We start from the raw sequence: 19,251 nt of genomic DNA, 5'->3' as shown, positions 1-19,251 counted from the left end.
AGCCAAATGTGGCACAAAGCAATTTTTGATTAGAAACCGGGCACCCAACTCCGGCCAACGGACATCGATCTCCCCTCGCCCCTCGGCCCGCAGACAACTTCATTTTTATGGCCAACTCTGGAGCTATTAAATTTTTCTTTTGATTTGTAATTAGCGCAAAATGCATATTAAATAGCGAACGCGACGAACTCGAGTGCCTCGCCTTTGAGGAAGTGAATGGAGGTTGTGTCGCTCGCAGGAGAAGGAGTTGGGGAAGAGGGAGTTTTGGGCTGTTTTTGGCTGCTTTTCAGCAGGGTAACGTGGCCAAAATAATCAATAATGCGCCGGCACTAAGTCATGGAATTGAACTTATTTATGCAACATTTATTTACGCACACACACAGAGGGCGCATAAAAAGTTTTGCAACTCGGCTTTGTTGATCCTGGTCGACTGCACTGTTTTGGGGTTGTTGCTGCTTTTCCTGTCGGGGGTGTTCGGCAAAACGTGCAATTTTCTTAAAAATTACACACGATTACACATGAAATACAACGGCTGATATATTATGGTGCGGCCAAGGGTTAGGGTGCAAATGGAAAGGGAACTGTAAGTTGGCGTCATAAGTTTGCAAGGTGTGTCCTCGCTGGAAGAAATTAACCAGAGATTACTAATGCTTATTCGAAATTTGTTTATTTAAATTGGGAAGCAAACAATCCGGATGAACATTAATAGGTGAGAAACAGGCATGGAAAAGAGTTGGCACAGGTTCAATACATATTGGATATACATATGTATATGCTTCAGATACGCTCTAGAGATAAAGATAAGTGATACCTTGATTTTCTTGATTTGTTTATTCTTTTGAAAATTGATATTGGTCAGAAAATCCTTTGTTTCCAATTTTCCACTGAAGGACCAAAAACAATGGGCACTTGCGATGCGGTCAGTGGTATCCAGTCAGCCAACTGGCTTTCATGAGCGCGTTTCATTCATTCGACAGCCATTCTCCACTCAAATCATTAAAAAAAATAATAATAATAATGAAATTTGCGTGATTCAAGCGGAGCACGCACTAGGCCATGCCAATAGCAGCAACAACAATCGCCGGAGGCGTTCTCAATACAACAGCAACAACAGCTACCATAAACACATGTGCAGTAAACGCCCCCGGAGAAAATGCAAAAAGCGGGAAAGGAAGTCAAAGTCAGGCCCGGCTGAAGCTGAAAAATCAACCCTCTCGTGGCGCGAGTCCTTCGTCCTTCCTGCACACTCACACTCGCTCTTGCCCAGACATTGTCCTTAATGCGCAGCGTAATGAGTTATTCGCATTTTTTCCTGCTTTGTTTCGCCCAGCTGACTCCCCTGATCGCCCACATTTGGCGATTTTAATTCATTTAGAGCAGGAAATAATAATGAGAAATAATGGGAGGCACTGGCGTAATAAAGGTAGAACTTTAAATGCTCTGTAAAATGGTGATTCACTCACTTTGGGATAACTGACTACAGAACGTATTCTTTAACTGTATCACATTGTGTTAAATGAGTGTTTTTCTTTCAAATGAAAAGTCATATAAGAATTGTAGGGCTCGACACCTGCAAGAAACTTTAAGTCAAGATTAGACTTAAATTACTAGTACGTGTTTCTCCAATAGTAACGGGTCTTTAATGTCAAACACACTCAACTTGAGCCGGTAGCTTTATTAGCCCACATACTTGGTGCCGACTCCGGAATACCCTCGCCAGGGAGCTCCTCGAGTGGGTCGAGAGTTGCATGTCCCGTTCCGTGCTGCAGTCGCATAATCTAGGGGTAACGCGGATCGGAGTCCTGGGAACGGGCAGCAGGATTGCACCCGAGCCGCACACGACATCTAGACATGAGAGCACAAAACATAATTTCGCTAAATTAGCGAAAAACAAAAGAAGTGCCAGCAGGAAGGCGGCCCGCTCTGCTCTGCTCTGCTCAGTCCAGCTCCAGTTTGAGCTTCAGCTCCAACTCAGTTCATTTCGAATCCTTCCGTCCGTTAGCGTTCGGACTGAAAACTCCCCAATTGAGCACGCACCAAAATCATTTGCGGAGTCGACTCCGGGGGTGAAGCGGCCATAATCAACGTCTAAATATTTGGTAAAACGTAGAAAAAAAGAAAAAGAGGGAAAAAATTGGATTGAAACCTGCATTTTGGTGCCGGGCAACGGACAACTAATTATAAAATTTTGCAACCCCCGAATCGGAGCGGATACCCTTTTTGGCGAACTGCATGTGTCCCGGGGTAAGTGATTGTGTACGTGCTCATTATGGAAATTTCTTGCTTTCCCAATTTTATTTTTTATTTCTGCAGCTCTGCGGCGGTGCAAAAATTAATGCAAAGACCGCAGTCGGCGGAGTGGGTCGTTAATGACACGAAGCAGAAATGTGGGAGGGGACTTGGCAAGCGATTCGCTTGACAAAGGTTTATTGGGGCTTTGGCACATGCGATACGCGATTATAATTAGAATTTGGCTGCGGGGTGTTGCACTGCACATGGTCAAAAGGACCTCGTGCGGCATGACATGACCATTCCGAGGGTGGTTCTACATATCTGGGGGGTTGTAAAGTGTTTTTATTCTGGCCGCGGGGCAAAGTGTTATGGTAATCGAATTTTGAATCGATTAACCGGGCAGCAGTCCTTCCACAGCGGGTGTACGTAACTCACTTAAAATGGCTGGCTTATTTGCACGAGTTATTGTCTTTGAGTACGCTTCAAGTCCTCACCGATCCTCACCGTCTAATCAAAGCCCAGTCTTTAACTAAACATATCACACATTCAATACAATCGAGCGCAGCTGTACAATTAAAGTTAATCGCACTTTACAGATAGCTAAAACAGCCTCATAAAAATTATGGCGATTTCCAATACTCGTAAAACTACAGTCATAATCGATAACTTTTTATACTTACTAAATACTTGTTTTACATTTTTGGGCCTACTCAAAAATGTTTAATTCATATATTATTTTTATGGAATGTACAATCTTAAGTTAATTAAAATTGAGCAACTTAAGTAAGCCTTAAGTGTGCTATAAAAGTCTACCGATTGCCCGATTACCGATAACACTTAGAAATGCATCAAAATTCATACACTACCATAACCATTTGCATACCCGTAAAATGCCGCTCTCTAATGAGCTGCACAATGTGGAAAATCATCTAAATGGCCGCAGTCCATCGACTAAGTTGCATTCAAATTGAGTCTTTAAGCGCTTTATTAACCTCCGATAAAGTAGGACGCGGGAAGTCGGGGGAGTGCGAATTAAATCCAGTGTTGCACTTTGCATGTGCCCTTTGGCGAGTGCAATTAAGCGGAAGGAGACGGCAATATTGTGTGACTGTACCTGCCCGTCCGACTGCACGGTAATTTATTATTTATTTATTATAATTATTTATTTGCTTGACGCGGTCGCTTATTAAAAGCTACTTACAGTCCCGCCAGCGAACAATGGGCCAGGCCATTAGGAGCCACCACTTCCACCCCTTCCACCAACCCCTCCCCGTCAAAACAGCCATATAACTTGGTCATAATTACTGCAAGTTGCAGTTTGCTCATTGCGAAAACATTCCACTTGATATTCCGGCCACGTAGCTGCACGCACCGCTCGCTAGATGGCGCTTGTATGGTATGGCATGTCATTTGTTTATGACAGCTAACCGCTCATAATCAAGAGGGGTTATAAATTCGCCAGAATATAAGCTGATTATAAGCTGATTGCGAGTGTGTGGGTGTGTGGGGTATGGGCGGGGGACTTTTTAATTAACTTGAGTTAAGGGGAAAGTCATATGCGGAGCCAACGGCTGGATAATGGCCGAGTTCAACTGAGATAAGGACTGTACTTATTAGTTTTGCTCTGCATGCAAAACTAACGAATGGAAAACGCAGTCAGGGCCGTTTGGAAGTGAAATTTTTGATTTCAATTGAAATAAATTTCCATTAATATTTGTTAATTGTTGGTTAAGTGAAAGAGGGAGTGGGGGAGAAGAAAGCAACAATCGTTATATTTGCTAATTGAGATTTGACCTGATGATATGGCGAAATGAGCACAACAATAATAACTAACGATGAGCGAAATTGACGTCAACAAAAAGTTGTTGCTAGAAAGAAATTCTGTGAAAGTATGTTAATTAATGGAGGAGGAACAGAAGCAAGCGGGATGGAGCAAGCAGGAGGAAGAGTTTATACGCAACAATAATTGACTTTTATAGCAAATTTTAATTTTCACTTGGAAACTGGAAAAAATTGGGTTTAAGGAACAAAGCTAAAAAATACGATTCATTAGGTCGTATTCAATACAATCTGCAGCCAGATGATGTAAGACGGTTCATTTGCGTTATAAGGGAAGAAATTAGAATTCCGAGCTGCCATAGCTCAACATCCTCGAAAGCTCGTAGTTTATATTTCAAATATACACTTATTATACAGATCAATGGAAAGTGTAGTTAATTTATGTAATTACTCTATGCAGGCGTTTTTATGGTTCTTACCACACAACCTTTGATTGGTCGACGATTGTCTTGGTAAACAGCATCGCAGCGATCGCAGACACCTTTCCATTATGCAAAGGCCCATAACTAGATGCCCAGATTTAAAGTGCTCCACTCCATGAGCATGGGCAATGAGCCTCGCGGCATTCGGCAGAAACCCACTGTGAAACAACGCCCAGCACTTGCCGCTCAGCAGACCCAAGAAATAGGGGCACGATCGGGTTCCCGTCCCGTTACCCTTGCCTGTAATTTGTGCCCAGAGTGGCAACAAAATCAAATGGCACGCATGAAATTAAAGTTTAGGCGCGCAAAAATTTATATGTGCGACGCCGTGTGCCAATTAATGTAAATTACGCGACGGCGACGACGGCAACACGACACCGACAACGGCATCAGCAATGGAAATTGCAACTGCGACTGCAACACTGCAGCGATATGGCAACGCCGTTGGGCCGCAAATGTGGCCCCCAAGGGGCGCACCACGCAACTTTTTGAAAGTGCGCACAACAACGCCTGCAAGAAATTAGCGCCTGAAAGCATTGCAAACATTGTAAAATATTATTAAACGCGTCAATTTGTTGCCGTCAGTCGGCGAGGCGACTCAATCTCAATCTCGGGGGCTCATTAAGTGCGTGACGGCCCCGACTGATGCATAAATGCATGAGGCCAACTAAATCGGTCCGGGCCAACTGTACCTAAAGCTCCGCAGATGGCGCAGAGCAAATAGATCACTCGTTTCAGCATTACATTTGTTTTAAAAGGTCTCAGTCGATTTCTAACTTATTTATTTTATGTATACGGCGGTCAAGATGTATTTTAGCCCATTGGATAATAAATGTATTATAAATGAATTCAAAGCTGTCGGATAGTTATAGTTAAATGTGTGCCAACTGTACCCGCGTTTGATAATTATGTTTTAGAAACCCGATTATCTAACATCAAGCTCTGCCCGCCGTCCAGCTTATTAAGAGGTTAAATATCTTTGCATTGAACTCGTTTTCGCAATTGCCGTCGACGATATCGTAATATTGCAAAAGACCAATCAACAAAAGTATATTTATTTAAATGAGTCTAAATTACGGCTCATTGAAAACGAATTGTAGAGAGGCATTCTATGATTGGAAATCAATATGGAAACAAAAGCGGAACGAATACGTAAATTAATAAAATCAGAAATCAGTGAAAAACGGCCAGTAAATGTTCAATTTATGTGACAATAATTGAGGCAGGCAGGGGAACTATGACGACAATGAGCCGCTGAGGGGAAGAAAATGAAAAGAAATAACCAATCAGGGCCATATTAATCAATCTTTAATGAAAGTAATTTAAATGTGTTAATTTTTGTTCAACGTTCCACTATTGTTTTGCTGCTGGTGGCTGGTGGTGATTTCTTGGAAGTTGAAGGAGCCAACGGCAAGTATGAATCTACATCTCCTCCAGTATCTTCAATTAAATAAGGCGTCATAAATGACGCAATCAAGACTCACTTTGCTCCTCAATTATGCCTATGCCAGGCCATAATGCCAATTAATCAACTGCGGCAACACAATACATATTTATTAATAATCAGTAAAAATAATTTAGCCAATTAACAGCAACAACATTCCATGCACACTGCTGCTCTAGTCAGAAATCACAGAAAACTCAATAGCTCGCAACATGAAAAACTCCGCTCGGCGGTCTTTGTCGGAATACTTTGTCCAATACTGTTGCAATTGTTTCCAGCGGCGTTTGTGGAAAGACATTTTTGAGTTGGACAGATATAATAATTGTAAGTAGAATTCAAACCAAGCCAGGCAGGCCAAAGGGGTAATTAAGTGAAGTGGCATGAGGGCCGCACTTTTGAGGGAGGCACTTTGTTTATTTGGCTCTCCAAATTTATAGACTCTTTGATTAATCCCTGCCAAGAGAAAATGCACTGTTAAAAGATTCGATTTCAGCTTGCCAAGTAGCGGGGGTAATAAATTACTACAGATAACTAGTTGAATTGAATGAGAAACCAAAATGTAAAAGGCAGTCCCAGTGATATTACACTAAATACTGTTAAAGAACTATATTTGACAATATAAATATAATATAGTTACTAGCCAAAAGGCAGTACTTAAATAAATGGGTGTCCCCATCTAAAGGGCTAATTCGGAGAATTCCTATCTGACACATGTCCCCGCCGCAAAGCTGTCTATCTCCGTCCGTCATTATATCGGTCTCTGTTGCACTGTTTTTGCCAGTCAATGGAAAATTGATCAGAAATTATTGCCAATTGAGCGCCAAAATCGCTGGCACACAGCACACATGCAAAGTTCGCCAGTATATGTACATACACTGAAATTTGCGCTCATTTAGGCTCATAAATTGCAGTCAAGACATGGATATTCGAGTAGACCCCAACCGAAAGAGACGAAAGAGTCAGCAAGAAAGAGAGAGAGAGAGAGAGTGAGAAAGAGGGGCGTGAGGGGCAAGTATCGCATTTGGCATTCCTTTGCCAATAGAAATCAGCTTTGTTTGACGCTTTTACATGCCAAAGTTGCCATAGTCGCAGTGGTATTGTTGGATTTCTGCGGCTGTTACCGTTTATTAATTATACCAGCTCCAGTTCTCCGCTGCTTTATGCAGCTTTATGGACTGACTGGGTCGTGAATTTGAAATTATGCTAAATTACATATGCAAGTGTTGATGCCGGTAATGAAAAGTCGGTCGAAACGCTTCGGATTGGCTGCAATCTCAGGGCAATTACACATACGCAGCGTTGGCCAGATCTATAATTGCCAGCAATAAAGCCGGGACTCATTTAGATAACTTATTCCTGTTCCGAGCCCCGCCATCTGGTTCTGAATTCAGAGAACGGGGGCACCCTTCTTTCCCTTCCCAATCGAATCGACAAACCACAACACACACACACAAAGACACACACCTGCGGAGAGAGAGAAAATCAAGTCAGCGGCATAACAGAAGCCCAGCAGCAGACAAAGGCCGACGTCACTCGAATGTACAATGTACTATACAAGCATGAATTTCTGGCGAGTGATGCGCGAAAAAAGCGGCCACAGGCGCCGTGACATTGCTGCCAACTTATGAAGTTGTAAGAGCCGCTGCTTAGCGTCTCGGCCATGGCAGAGAAACCAAAGTTGGCCCAAACAGGCGGCGCAACAGGCGGCGGCAGCTGCGACAACCGCAAACACGGCCAAAGCGACACAATCGGCCGGCGCCTCCACTTTGGCTAAGAGCAGCAGGCGCTCAGCACTCGGAAAACATCGCCACATGACCGACGGTGGAGCGTGCGCGCCGGAAAAAGCTCGCTGGGAAAAGCCCCCCAGATACCCCACCCACAAGAGGTTGTGCTTATGCTGGCGTTGTGTTGTTGTTCTGGGCAGTGGTGGTGGAGGTGGAAGTTGAGGCGGAAAATCGGGCAGATGAAGTCAAACAGATTTGAGCAAGTGATTGCACAGAGGAGCGGAATGATGCGGCGATAAAGTGCCACGAATGGGGCGGCTACTTTTAGAACTAAGTGGCAGTAGTTCGTTTGTTATGTCTGATTGTTTTCTATTAGCTTAATAATAGTGTAGTGGTCCCTCAAGTAAAAAAGGGGTTTTTGTATATGCTAATGTTAACTAAATTAATTTAATTAATCTTATAGAATCTGAAACCTTTTTGTGCTTAGCGATTAATGAATCAAACAAAATTAATTTCAGCTTTATAATCGTAGTTCATTTAAAATAAAGGATCTTACGCCTATTTTCCATTCAATTTCAACTTGAAACATGCAACTCGATCCCCGAAGAGCCGCCAAATGCACTTAGCAAACACTCAAGAGACTTCCATTGAACACGCATTTTTTGTAAACAACCAGACACACTTTCGTCCCCTTAAAGTTAACAACCTCTATTAGATACAACCACTAAGAGAAAAATTACAGACACTTGGTAGACACACAGCAGAAGTCAAAAGGAAATACAAACAGCGCTACAAAAAGGGAAACCTACACTTTTTGGCAACCTCTTTCAACTTTGGCAAATCTCCTTGGAAAATAAAACACGACCAAGTTGAAGAAACAAGCACTCCTCACGCCGATGTTTAACATATAATTTTGGCACACGACCTGGCAGAGAAAAAAGAAAAGGCTGTGGCACACTTGTACCATTGATGGGGAGTGGGGAAACGGCAGAGGGACTGGATGGATGAAGGGACTCAACAGGTTGCTTCTGTCGCCATCCTCAGAAAACTTCCTTTTTCTATGTGCGACTGGATGGGTGTGCTTGTGTGTGTGAGAGGGTGTCTGTTTTGGCCCTTTTTGTGAATGAGCTCATAAAACGTTTTTCTTTTCACAGCGCCCGGGTGTTGATGTCGTCGTTGTCGTTTGTAGGTTGTACGTTGTAGGTTGTAGCTTGTCCCATGTCCGTCCGTCCCTTTTTCAGGACTGGTGACTGGAGACTGGCGACTGGCGTGCGCCCCAAGTTGCTCTTTAGTTTTCAATTTTTTGCCTTTCAGCTCGGTAGCTGGCTTGGCTTTTGTGCTGCCTTTGGCCCAAACCGACCACCGGGGAGCTGCCTTTGATAGTCTCGGTTTGGGCCAGTCCGCTGCTCGTTTTGATTAAGTGCGAAACAATTAAGGCGGCTACTGCTGCTGCTGCTGTTTACGTAGTTAATCGGGCCGGGGTCACCACGGGATGTGGGAAGTGGGAGGTGGGATGTGGGAGGGTAACACGGGGGCACGACCCCAAAACAGCTGCTCTGGCTAACCGAGCTAACTGCTTGTGGTTGCTTCGACCGGAGAGGAGGGTGTTTCGGCCCTAATACGGAGAAAAATAGGATTTTCTTATGTTATAGTTGAGGGAAGAGACCAACTGCACTACGTGACTATTTCCAATATTTTCCAGAGTTTTAATCAGAATCAATCAATCGAACAAAATGAATTTGTTTTCTATTTTATAACGTTTTTATACGCGTTTCATTGTATTACTTGTTTTAAGGATGCATTTAAGTATAATCAGTAGATTATAGTATAAAAGCAATGATATGCAAATGATATATCAGTAAGTTGCACCATGATAGCTCCAGCTTAATCACTTGTATTATACTTGTACTATATTATCAACCATTACTATAATACGACTATTATCTTTTACCGGCAATGTGAAATTTATATCCGTAGCAGCACAATACTGCCTCTACATACCAATCAAACATCTCATTAGCAACTAAATCAGCCGTCTGTGGCATGGAAATCCTTTCGCCCTGGGCCTTATCACACTATCACACATTGTTGGCTGCTGCCAACACCAACGCAACGCCAGAACATGATTCCTCGCCATCTGCTCTCCGCAGACTGCTTAGCCACTTTAGCCATAAAAATATAACACCTGCTTATCTCGAATGCCACCCGGGTGCAAAGCCCCCAAAATCCACCCCCCTTTGGGGCAAGAGCAAAGCCACAAGCCTGAAGGCAACCGAAAACATTTCTCAAAACGAGGCTAAACGGGAAGGCAGTACTGAGATGGGGTTGGGTTTGCATGGTTTGGGCACTGACCTAGCCCCCCGTAAAATGCTTGAGCCAACAAATACCGTAGAAACACTTATACGGAATTCCTCAACGCCTGGTAAACCAGGGCTGGGGCGTAAAATCCACCCCATGAAGCAACCCAGGCCAAACCCAAGCCCGAAATTCAGAGAACAAAAAAAGAGTGGCGCAAGCCAACAGAACGAAAAGCAGAGCAAAGTTTCGAAAGTCGTAGCCAAGGGCCGACGGCAAATGGAGACGTAACCCAAACTCCGGTGAATCTTGGGAAACATTTAACGGATTTTCTGAGGGGGCGTTAGTCGTTTTACATGCATTATCCTGGCCAGAAACCAAAAGCGCTGCAAAAAAGTGTTGACATTAAAATAATAATTTTAATTGCCTCAAATAACACAAAGGTCGGCGGTGACCCTCGCACAAGGATGCAGCACAACCGAGCTTTGGGAGTGTGTGAGCGTGGTCTGTTTAAACACAAAGGGTAATTAACATTTTTCTTTTCGTCCGGGTCCTGGCCGAAGGATAAGCAGCTTGTTTAGCCCGGCCAAAGTCAAATGAGCAAAAAAAAAATACAAATGGCAGCGGAGCACAAAAAGGACCGGGCACACACATCACACATTACGTGGGTTCGTATGGGAGTTCCTTTTTTGCGGTTTCGCATTTGGTTTAACTTAGCTGGTAAGTACCCCCAGGTTCTTGGGTGGCCCTCTGGATTCTGGTTTCTGGATTCTCGTTTCTGGATGCGGGATCCCGGATTCAGTCGACCGCCTTTCAACACCTTCAACAAAGCGTGAATTAAGTGCTCGAGATTTTCTGCACTTAATACAACAAATTTACAGCGGCTCCGTGCTCCGTGCAACATGTGCCATGCCCCTTCGCTCGTCACCCTGCCACCCCGCACTCCTCACTTCTCACTCCAACAAGCTAATTGCGCAATTATCTCGTTTTGTGGAACATCTGTGCAACTGTGTCGCGTCTCATTAAGTACGATCTGACTGCTCAAATGCCCAAAAGGCCGTGCGGACGGACAGTTGGAGAGAAATTGTTTAATTGCTTTAATTAACAAGAGCAATAAGTTGACGAAAAATATTGAAACGAAACATTAAATTGGCTGAAACTTAGACCGAAATTCCTGATCTGCACAGAGGAAGGATCATACTTGATAATATATGCATCTAAAATTGGAATGGGGTTTCACTGTATACTTCACAATTTTAAAGTTGCAATCATATCTGGTCATATCGTCAACATTCGTCGATACAAAAAACGTTAGCCATAATAGAGGGAGAATCATTTAAAAAGATTTCGAAGTACCTTAAGATTCTCAAAGTAAATTAAAATAAAATGCAATTCTAATTGATCAGCAAGACAAAAGTTTCTTTATGCTTCTAAACCGAATTTGTCTATCGGCATAATTACTCAAACACGACAGACTCGCATTACAGCTATCGTTTATCTAGCATCTTTGACAATCCATCCATCAAGCATGATTGAATCCACAGAACAACCCCGAATTTCCGAGTTTAGTTCCTCGGTACTCCATTTCCATATTGCTATACACGCAATGGCAACGCGTGAATGGTAAAGTAGTGTTTTTAATAGCTAATTGAGCAAAATACTTTATGGAAGGGAATTAATTATAGTTTCATGTTTTTTGACTACGAAAATTCGGCCTGTTTCACTTAGCTTCTCAATGTTCACGCAAAAGCATAAATTGTTTAATTGCTAATTAAGAATAGGAAACGGGCAACAAACGATAAATGTAATGAATTAGAAGGCGAATCGAAGGCAGTTGACATTATTTCAGTTCTAGCGTGTGACAATTCGCATTAATTACAAGAAATGCTCCAAAAAATAAGCCATTAAGAGGGCCATTCGAGTACATAGACGATTTCCCGGGCGGGGGACTCTGAAATGGCGAAATGAAAGTGCGGAGCGGAGATCCCCCGACTTTCCGCATTTGGCGTGTTTTAGGCTGCTGCCGCCGCAGTTGCTGCTTGGACACTTGTGACATTTTCTTAATTGAAATGATGCGCGTTCGTTGATAAAATTTCGTAGCCTCCATATACGAGGGTCTATATGTGCTCATACGAGTTATATGTGCGGAGGCACTTGGACACTCTCCTGCACGTTTCGCTGATGATTATTATTACTCTTCATTATTGTTCATTATTAAATGAGCGGCGTGTGTGCGTGTCTTTCGCTTTTGTGTAGGCTTTGTGGCATGTGCGGCATGCAACGTCTTATTTTGGTGGATCGGCGAAAAGTGAGCCAATCCTCGCAAGATCGTCTCCAAATGGAATCGCTCAGAAAAGCATGTTAATCAAAATAATTGCGGATAGTTGCGATCTTTGTCCCATATATTAAGTAAATACTAAATATCAAGGAATTCATGAATGTGCGGGTTCTATTGATACTTTAATAATAGTAATATTAAATAAGTTGAAGAAGAGTTGCTTTAATTTCAAAATTTATTAATTTTAAGCGTTTTTAAAAGTTGCTAAGCTGCCCACCGAAGTGTACGAATTTACAATATTATCATTGAATGTTTTGTTTCTACATTTTTTTGAACATAAGTGGTCATCTGAAACCCGTGTACAAAATAATCGCATGGATTTCCTTTGATTCGCCTTACAGTCGACTTGGCAATGCATTTTCGATTGCAATGGCAGTCGGAGAAACACACTTCCTGCACTTTCGCCACCCTGAATGTTTTAGGGCAATAAAATCTCATTTTATGTGTGCGCAAGTTTGCAAATTGGCCACACATCAAAAACAGAAGTGAAATCCTTTCAAGATGCCTGGTCCGCCCCGAGTTCGCCTCATTTGGCCAACTTCAAAACATCAATGCCTTTGCGGGGCATAATTATTACTTTAATTATGCTTAATTAAAAGACCGCCCACCGGGGGGCGTGGCCGAGGCAGCTGTCCAGAATGCACGGCACATAATTAAGCATTTTGCTTTGCGGATTTTCTATCTTTCATTTTTACGATTTGCCTACGTTAAGTGACAACGTGACGTGATCGTTGGATATATGTATGTTTTCTTTTTTGTTTGCGGGGTTCAGTGGGAAATTGCAATTCTCCGCTGGCTTTTGGATATTTTTAATGAGTGTGTGTGGTGTGTGGTGTGTGATAGTCGCCTCCTTGTTGATTTGTCTGTCCCGCAGTCGGTTTGTTGTTTTTCCGCTTCTGGTGCCGCTGCAGTTTTATGCGTTCGTCATCCGTTTGCCATAAAAAAGAAACATCCACTGCAGCAACAACATTTTTAACATTTTTAATTTAATATCTAATCATTTTCCGTCGTCGTTGATTTTCTTTTTCACAGCTATTTGTGCATTAAAAGCTGTCGCAATGCATTTGACCAAAGACCCGCGCAACTAATGGGTTTTCCTGATTTGTCGAGGATGCCACTCCAAATAGTAAAAATCCTTCAGTAAATTTAATGAGACAATTTACTTTTGCAATAAAACGAAGCCGAAATAATAATGGAAAATATTAAGTAACACTCATCGTAAAAACGTAAGTGGTAGATTTAGAATTTAAAGTGAAATCGAAGGCATTGTCGGATCGAAGATTATAAAATGCCGACGGCTTTTTCCAAACACTTTGGACTCAACTATTAGATGTCAAGATTTCTAAACAATTTGGATTTAGCTCGAGTAAATCAAGCCTTCAATAATTAAATAACAAAAATGTATATAGAAACATTGTTGCATAATTTGATTATAATTTTAATCAGTAAATACTAAATATCTCGTTATATTGGCTAAGCAGTTACCCAGCCATTTTTAAAAGTAAAATTTTATACAATTTATAAAATCAACAATGGTAATTTAAGATACGGACTTTTGATCAAAATCATGTGTGAAGAGATCCGATTTTAACGATTTTAATTTCTGCAATGAACGCCGCTGAAGTACGTGGGTACCTTAAGTTAAATGCACCTCATTAGGCCGCAGTATGCACCCGCTGAATGTCATTCCAGAGTTTGGCCATTGCATCTGTGTGGCCGGCCACTGCAACTGCGACTGCGAGCCCAGTTAATTCTCGCTAAATAATTGCCGGCGATAACGAGGCGTGTAGAACGTGTAGCTGGGAGCAGGGCAGTGGCAATAGCAAACTCTGCTTGGCAACGACAATGGAACAGGCAACAAAGAGACTAAATTCTGTATTAATTTGCAATTAATGCAGCTAATTATATTTAATTAAATGAGCGGGCCGCGCTAACAATGCACTGCATAGATACGACTTCTACTCGGATGCCGATGAGGGGTGGTGGGATTCAGCGGGATCGCTGGGATCGGTGGAATCGGTGGGCAGCAGGGATCCAGAGTGATGGAGGGGGCTCCAAGTAGAGCTTGGGTAGTGGGAAAAAATGTAGCGCAGGTTGGTGCGGCTTTGAAATGAAACTGATTATTACAATTGTTGTTACGCCCGCTGGCGCTGTTGTTAGTGCGAATTGTGCGCTGCTACTGCTGCTGCTGTTTATTGTATCTCATAGATACGTTTAGATTATTTTTGCAAAAATGACACTGAGCCACCGGCGAGTCAATTGTAATACGTTTTAGTAATTTTTCGTGGGGTGGCAGCAGTCGCAAGGCTCAGCACATTAAACTATTTATGTGTAGAGTTTCATTCTGATTTCGTTTTGGCGATCGTTTGATGAGCCTCATTGTTGCAAATTGCTACTGTCCACTGCCGTCGAGCCGTATTATTAGTTTGTTTATGGCTATTTATTATATTTGGTTTTATTATTAGAAACTCGCAACTATTTTTGAGACCCTCGCAATGTTTGCTCATGCACATGCCCATGCTCATGCTCATGCCGGTCCAACGATAATGCTGATGTTGATAAAATTAACGTTAATTAAAGTTATTAACCGCCTGCAGCGAAATCGCATCAATTCATTGGTTTTTGCATACTACCATGTCAGGGTTGAGATTTACATAAAAACTGCATTTGGCTGTTTCGAACACTATTCGAGTGAGTAAAGTGCGTGAGAGCCTAAAAAGGTTTGATATTTCTAACTTGATAATGATGATGAGCACTTTACTTAAATGATTTTTTTATTAAGCCCCATTATTTGGTTTTAAATTTTGGGGTTGAGTGGTTTGCAAAAATGTTCAGCTTTGTGGAACTTTCAAGTTTTCTAGTAAGATGTACATTATTAGAATTTTTAGAATAAATATATGTAAATGTATATTAGTTCTATTTATCTAAAATATACATGATGTACGTTTTCTAAACAACATCCCACTAAAATTATAATATGTATTAAATAATACACGATAACGTAAAAAGCTAAAATCAACTACTTAGCGATATTTACCGTTATTTAGATATTCGCAAGCGGTTGCCAAAATCGACGATGGAGTTTTTATGTTCCAATAGCTTTTCTCCAATCCTGTTTTTCATTCACCTTTTAGTGGTCGTTTGGGTTTGACGTGAAATTTCCTAACTCTTATCACAAATGAGCACTGTATTCAAAGTATTCATGAGTACTTATGAGTAACAACGAGTATCTGACAGATGGTTATCACCCACGCACTTCAGATGAGACGATCGCTACGCGCCAAAAATTCGGAGCTGAGCAGTTTCGAAACGGATTTAAAAATCGCGGAGCCACGGATGTACAAAACACTTGGGGCTCAAAAGTTGCAGTGGCAGCTGTTAATGATGAATCGTGGGCACACGCCGAAGTTTATTTGCTTGGGTATTGTATGTTGCACTTTGGTTGTTTGTTTGTTGCACGACTCGAGGGGCGTCCAAGATATATGTGGCCGTTCGTTGCGATTCCGGTTCAGATCAGCCGTCGTACGTTCAGGCGCAGCGTCGTCCGTCGACTGAATGAACGTGTGGCGCACGAGCGGCGCTTTGGACCCCCAGCAATCGCAATCATCAGCATAAGTAGCAACAGAAAGGAGCAGCAGCAACAACAGCAACAGCAACAACAGCAACAAGAGCAACAACATCGGCAAACACGAGCAAACAAAACGAAGGCAAGGAACCCGAAGCCGCAGGCCCAGCTCAGCGGGTGCGAGCGAGAGCGCGACAGGGGTCTCTCTCGCTCACCGCCTCTCCTTCTCTCTCGCTCTGGCTCTCTCTGTCGCTCTCTCACCCACCCCCTAGCCCCACTGGCGGTGCAGCGACGCCGGCAGAGCGCCGACTGCGCAGGAGCAGCAACGGTATATATGCAATTTGCTTGGCGCTGTTAAAATAAAAATAATGACGTCATTAAGCGCACAAATGAGCGGCGCTGCTGCCGCAGTCGACCGCGACCGCGACGCCGACGCAGGCTGAGCTTATAACTGTTGTTCTGAGAAGGAGAAGTTGCACACTTGACGAAAAACGAGCACTTAACGACGGCGAGGCAGAGATAGAAAGAGAAGGAGAGCAGGCGTGCGAGAGGGAGAGGGCGCGAGTGTGGGTGAGCGCTTTTGTGAGCGCATTTTGAGCATTTATCACAGCCAAACATTGCACATTTTACACCGCAGCGTTCGGTGTGAATGCATTTAGATTCTACATACCCCCTCTATGAAGATGGGCAAAATAATATTAAAAATCGTGAAAGTTTTTGAACTAATAATTTGCTGGGTCTGATAAACCAAACCTATGATATGCATCAGCTCCAAAATTTCACCCCGTCTTGAGCCTTTGACAACTATTGCTGTGCATTAATAATTTAGCCTTCGATCCGCAGAGCAGAGCCAATGCCAAAAGCTCCAGTCACTCAGCTCGTCGGTCAAAAGCCCACTCGAAAGCCAGGACCCTCTCGCTGTTACTGCAGCCCTCCAGCCCTTCGCCCTCCAACTCCCAACCACCCACAATGTGACGTGTGCCGTGTCCACTGAACCACACCCCTCCACCCCCTTTTGCAACGGGCCGAACCGCTTCCAGAAAACCGAAAAGTGCCAATAAATATGGAAACGTTTTGCCTTGTTCTGCCCACTCTTCCTCCCACTCTTCTACCCATTTCTCTTCCATCCCTCTCTGCCACGTCTTCTGCTCCTTCTTCGGTACTCTTTCAGCTCCACTGTGAAAAACTTCACCAAAGTTCAGCGTAACGCTACAATTAAATTTATATTTATGTTGGTTCTCACTTTGGGAAAAATAAAAATATTCCATTAATTAAATATTCCATCAAATTCTAAAAACATAAATTTCTCGTAATTTAATTTTAACTTCGATTTGTAACAAATATATTTGACATAACTATAACGCTATATTCATAAACATATGTACCTAAACAGTTTTTTTCTACTAACATTTTATCTATTTTATTCATTTTAAATTTTGATATAAAAGTCTTTCTGTAACAAATACTGAGAAGTTTGTATTTTATTCTAAGTTACTTTATATTTTATTCATTATATAAAACATCGCAATGAATACATGTACATTTTTTTTATTTTGATGCTAACGCTACTACATTTTCTAAGTGTATCCTTGCTCCTTGGCTACCTTTGCACTAATTCACATTTGATGTTTTGTTGTCTGCGCTTGTTGCCGTTGCCGCTTGCATTTTTCTGGTCAATGAGGTTACAGTCAAGTCACTAGACAAGCCCCCGCCGCAATTCGCACCCCCCTTCCCACCCCTCCAGGGGACAGAAGATGCAGCAGCGACCGGTGCGGTCTACAACCGGTCGAGGCTGTCGGTCAGTCGAGGCTGCCAAACGGGCTGCCCCTGCCGACTCCGCCGCCGTCGGTCCTCCAGTCTGGCCACCCACCCGCCTCGACGACTATCGGAGGTGTCGATGACGTCGTAGTAGTAGTCGTAGAGTCGTCGTCTGGCTGAAAGCCCCTTGAAAGCCCCCAAGGCCCCAAAGTCGCAGCCGGCCTCCCCCAAAAGCAGATTCTGACTGCAACTGCCTACGCCATTTGATGATTTTGTTGTTGCCCCTCCTAATGTAATTTGCTAGGGTATGCACTTAGCCTGTTCGGCTGCCGATTGCCCAGAATCCGAAGCCAAAATCATAGGGTAGTGTGCTAGTGTACAGATTTATATGCGATCGAAAGAGATCTGTGATATAAGCAATTGGAGAATATTAAATTATTTTATTTATTAAAGGCTGATCTCTACTAACCAATTTTTGGTGTCTAACTATGCTGTTATTCTGATATCATACTAGTAATGTAATAATTCACTAAGCTACTGGCACATGCAAATATTCTTTCTTTATGGGAACATAGCGTATTCCCCATTCGGACATCTTAAGAATGGCCTTTGGTACATCGTTCATTCTACTGGTGGCTGATTTTGTTTTTAGCCAATTTTGGTCAATATTTAAGTGCCGCTTGATGCTTCCACTTCGACGGGCACTTCACTGTTTTGATACCCGGTGTCTAGGCCTGGTCCACATCACCTCATCAACTTAATTTTCGGAATTTCAACTCGGACCCTGCTCGCTTTCGTCTCCCTCACACTCCCTCGCTCCGTCTTTGTCTTCCACGTCTAATTTTGTGTTGCATTTTACCGGCAGCTATGAAGCGTATTACCGTTAAATGTTGCACTGTCGACTTGTCGTCTAATTTGCCTCACCCGAGAGGGAAATGGGTGGCGAAAAGTGAGCGGTGGGTGGGGTTCTGCTGCGGCTGCGGCCGAGGATGAGGATGCGGATGCAGTGGGCCACTGCCCACTTTCCATCTTGGCTTGATTGTCATTGCAGCTCGCCGGTCTGGCCGGCAAACTGATTAAATTCAGCACGCGCCCTGCGGGCGTCTTGGGAAACTTCTTCCACAGCAAGCGAGATGCCCGAAAAGGCATTTAAAGGGGGGTTAGGAGGGATGGATGCACACGAAAAACTTTAATGATTCCTTCTCTTTATGAATGAACTATATATACATATATTAAAATCCATTTATTTTATTTGATCGAATGTCATACCAAGATTAAAATACAACTGGTTATTAGGGAAGAGATTACCAAATTATAGTGGATTCCGAACTAACAGTCATACACATTTGACTTTAAAACATTAGAAACGGAAAAAAATATTCGATTATCAATATATGTATTCTCATATATGTACATATTTGAAGAATTGCCCGATTATAAGGATATTTTTTCTGATATTCAATATATGTATTCTCATATATGTACATATTTAAAGAATTGCCCGATTATAAGGATATTTTTTCTGTGTACAAAAAGGAGGTTGCTTTCGGAGCGTGGTGGTTACTCAAAGTCATCAGCTTAGACGGGCCGAAACTAGACGCTCTACATAAATTTGAAATTAACGTTTTCTTGCA

The 19,251-nt window shown here is 42.7% G+C and overlaps 1 protein-coding gene across 9 annotated transcripts in view; it reads right to left on the bottom strand.

Moving 5' to 3' along the window:
• LOC6528582 (hormone receptor 4) overlaps positions 1-15,862 on the bottom strand; it is a 69,701-nt gene extending 53,839 nt beyond the window's left edge. For 6 of the 9 annotated variants that reach the window (XM_039371650.2, XM_039371653.2, XM_039371651.2 and 3 more), the window contains exon 1: positions 15,332-15,861. The gene's annotated coding sequence lies outside the window, so the exon portion shown is untranslated. Of the gene's footprint in view, positions 1-15,331 lie in introns of all 9 variants that reach the window. The other 3 variants (XM_039371657.1, XM_039371658.1, XM_039371659.1) reach the window with 1 other exon arrangement.
• Between the last annotated feature and the right edge of the window lie 3,389 nt (positions 15,863-19,251).

Source organism: Drosophila yakuba, chromosome 2L (assembly GCF_016746365.2).
Source record: "Drosophila yakuba strain Tai18E2 chromosome 2L, Prin_Dyak_Tai18E2_2.1, whole genome shotgun sequence".
In the NCBI taxonomy this organism is placed as follows: domain Eukaryota; kingdom Metazoa; phylum Arthropoda; class Insecta; order Diptera; family Drosophilidae; genus Drosophila; species Drosophila yakuba.
Note: the sequence above shows the minus strand (reverse complement) of the source record. Positions and strands in the feature narration are given on the sequence as shown.